The sequence below is a fragment of the Mandrillus leucophaeus genome, unplaced genomic scaffold (genome assembly GCF_000951045.1).
Source record: "Mandrillus leucophaeus isolate KB7577 unplaced genomic scaffold, Mleu.le_1.0 Scaffold29, whole genome shotgun sequence".
Classification (NCBI taxonomy): domain Eukaryota; kingdom Metazoa; phylum Chordata; class Mammalia; order Primates; family Cercopithecidae; genus Mandrillus; species Mandrillus leucophaeus.
Window position 1 is genome coordinate 73,952 of NW_012103031.1, and position 3,793 is coordinate 77,744.

The window sequence follows — 3,793 nt, forward strand, 5'->3', positions numbered from 1 at the left end:
GGCCCCTTCCTAGTAACACTGAAATGGAATGCACGGGAAGTCAATGGAGGACACTGGTCTCCCTCCAAGGTCACTTTTGTCAAGGTACCTGGGGGAAGATGTGAATCCAGAAATGTACAGGCTGAGACCTGCCCCCAAATATCAAGGAGTAGGGAGGGACGTGTTGAAACTAGGGCTAGGGGCTGGGCATGGTAGCTTACGCCTGTAATTCCAGTACTTTGGGAGGCCTAGCTGGACAGATCACCTGAGGTCAGGAGTGTGAGACCAGCCTGGCCAACATAGAGAAACCCCGTCTCTACTAAAAATACAAAAATTAGCTGAACAGGGTGATGTACACATGTAGTCCCAGCTACTAGAGAGACTTGGGCACAAGAATCGCTTGAACCCAGGAGGTGGAGGCTACAGTGAGATGAGATCGTGCCACTGTACTCCAGCCTGGGCAACAGAGTGAGACTGTCTCAAAAAAAAAAAAAAGGAAACTAGGGCTGGGAAATAGGTCAGTCTTTCTCCCAAGAGGAGTAAGTGAGGCGGGAGGAGGTTGGGAATGTTGGCCACTGTGTGATTATCTGAATTGCAGCTACAGTTGTCCCTGATAATATCAGCTGATGGGAGTCCATGGACCCACAAGAGCTGTCTCTGAAGTCATGGTGGCTAGGGTAGGGGGAATCAGCTTGCTTGATGGGTAGATGACAAGCTGACACTTGGCTTTAAGAGTAAAGCTTCTCAGCTGGGCGAAGTGGCTCACGCCTCTAATCCCAGCACTTTGGGAGGCCGAGATGGGTAGATCACCTGAGGTCAGAAGTTCGAGACCAGCCTGACCAACATGGTGAATCCCATCTCTACTAAAATACAAAAATTAGCTGGGCGTGGTGGCGGGCACCTGTAAAGGAGGCTGAGGCAGGAGAATCACTTGAACCCAGGAGGTAGAAGTTGCAGTGAGCCGAGATCATGCCACTGCGCTCCAACCTGGACAAAAAGAGCAAAACTCCACCTCAAAAAAAAAAGAGGGAGAATCTCTGAAAGCCAGTGAGGTTAGTGTAGCAGTCAGAAAGTGTCAGGTTATGCTGCAGTAACAAACACTCCTAAAGACTACATGGCTTACAACAGCAAAGGTTTATTTCTTGCTCATGCTGCTTGCCCGTTTCAATGTCTGTGCTCTCATCCATGCCATCTTCACTCTGGGACCTGGGCTGGCCAAACTACCCCCATCTGGGACATTGCCAGTCTCATGGTGGTGGAAGGTGACAGATGGCAAAACTACCAGCTGGCTATTGAAGCTTCTTTCCAGAGATGATGTGCATCCCTTCCACCCACATTTTGTTGGTCAAAGCAAGTCACAAGGTCACCCTGGATATAAAATACTACCAGAGAGAGGCACTGCCAGTCAGACATCAAGTGTGATATCAGCAAGACAGGGAGGTATGATCCACCCAAGGGAGGGAAAGCAAATATTTTCAACAATAACACAATCTACCACAGGTGGGATCCCAGCAGGGGTATGGTTTATGCAAATCAAGATCCCATCAAGCAGGATCAGACCCCTGGTGGGGCCTTGTGTGCCACACAGAGATCTCCCCACTGCACTCCAGCTCAGGTGGGCGACAGTGAAACTCTGTCTCAAAAAATTAAAAAAAATAATTAATAAATAAACCACCTAAAAATTCCAAAGGAAAATTTAGGAGACCATATGTATAATTTGGGAGCTGAAGAGACTATTTTAATCAAAACAAGAAAGCCAAAAGCTGCAAAAATAAAATTACACATATCCTACTACATTAAAAAGTAACATTTTGTGGGGGAAAGTTACCAAAACAATGCAAAGTAGCGGCAGAATTGTTTGCAGTCTGAATGACAGACAAGAAGTTAATATCTGTAATATACAAAAAGCATTTACAAATGTATATTTAAAAAACACACTGTTCAACCTGATCTTCATGGACATTATATAGTTAATGCCTCTTAAGATACTTTCAGGATCACAGTATAATTTTGTTGGTTTTTGGAGTCCTATAGTATGTTTATGATATTGGAATCATAGGCAAAATGTTTTTCAATAATTTTTTTCAAACTTCTGTTTTCGGCCAGGCATGGTGGCTCACACCTGTAATCCCAGCACTTTGGGAGGCCGAGATGGGTGGATCACTTAAGTCAGGAGTTCGAGACCAACCTGGTCAATATGGTGAAACCCCCGTCTCTACTAAAAATACAAGAATTAGCCAGGGATGGGGGTGCACACCTGTAATCCCAGTTACTTGGGAGGCTAAGGCAGGAGAATTGCTTGAACCCTGGAGGCAGAAATTGCAGTGAGCCCAGATCGTGCCACTGCACTCCAGCCTGAGCAACAGAGTGAGACTCCATCCCACAAAAAAGAAAAAATCTCTTGTTTTCGTGTGAAGTTTGTTCCATGTGTATTTTTCTCCAATCGGTTTCTCTCTTTCCTTCTCTTTCCGTCCTTCCCTGCTTGTTTCATGCAAGCATCATGATTCTTAAGATAAAATCAAATGCTTAATTCACACTTGCACAAAATCCCCAGGAACCTAAGATCACACAGGGACATTTCAGAAAGCAGCCAGTTCTATTTTTCACGTTCTTACTGGCAGTTTCATTTATGGCCACTGCTTTAATGCAGTTTCTAAGAATTTATCACACCCTTTATGATTGAATGCAAACACCCCAGCTTGAGAAGAGAAGCAAGAGAGGGAGAGAGCAAGAGTCTGCCAGTTTCTGTTTACAATACGCTATCGCTTCTGATTCTAAGGAGGAAAAATAAGCTCATAAATTTAAGTATGGAACTTACCCTCTTAGAATGCTCACATTAAGAGTTATAAATGTTAACATTTATGGATTTATGAGGTTTTAAAAAAAAAACTCAAAGCTTGTGCAAACATTTCTTATACGGTCATTGTTTTCCGAGGATTGCGTAAACGGAAGTTCAAGTCAGCTTGAGGATTTTTCTAGAGGTTCAGCAAACTCATATCAAATCAGGGAAATGGGGTCTTTCCTTTCTCTGATTAATTTAATTTCTTCTGTCTCCTCTTGTCTTCTTCCTAGAGTCAGGTGCATCTGAAAGTTCTGTGAACACTAGCCTGCCCCATTCAGCGGATCTGGAGACAACTATTGCCCTCCTATAAATACCAAGGGTGCCACTGGCCTGCTCCTTACACCAGACAGTCAACAGTCACCGAGAGCCTGATTGAAGCTTTGGGACAAAACAATGAAGCCAAAAGATGGATTTGCTGAGTAGCAGAGACCGTAAACTGCTACTCTCGGTTTATTTATTTATTTATTTTTATTTTTATTTTTATTTTTTTGAGATGGAGTCTTACTCTGTCTCCTAGGCGGGAGTGCAGTGGTATAATCTCAGCTCACTGCAGCCTCCGTCTCCCAGGTTCAATCGATTCTCCTGCCTCAACCTCTCCAGTAGCTGAGATTATAGGCGCCCACCACAACGCCCAGCTAATTTTTGGATTTTTAGTAGAGACAGGGTTTCACCATGTTGGCCAGGCTGGTCTTGAACTCCTGACCTCAGGTGACCCATCTGCCTCAGCCTCCCAAAGTGCTGGGATTACAGGAGTGAGCCACTGCGCCCAGCTGTCTCTATGTTTTAAAAAATAAAATAAAAATAAATATATTATTTTTAGGCTAGGTGCAGTGGCTCACGCCTGTGATCCCAGCACTTTAGGAGGCCGAGGTGAGTGGATCACTTGAGGTCAGGAGTTCGAGACCAGCCTGGCCAACATGGCGAAATGTGGTCTCTACTAAAAATACCAAAAAAAAAAAAAAAAATTAGTCA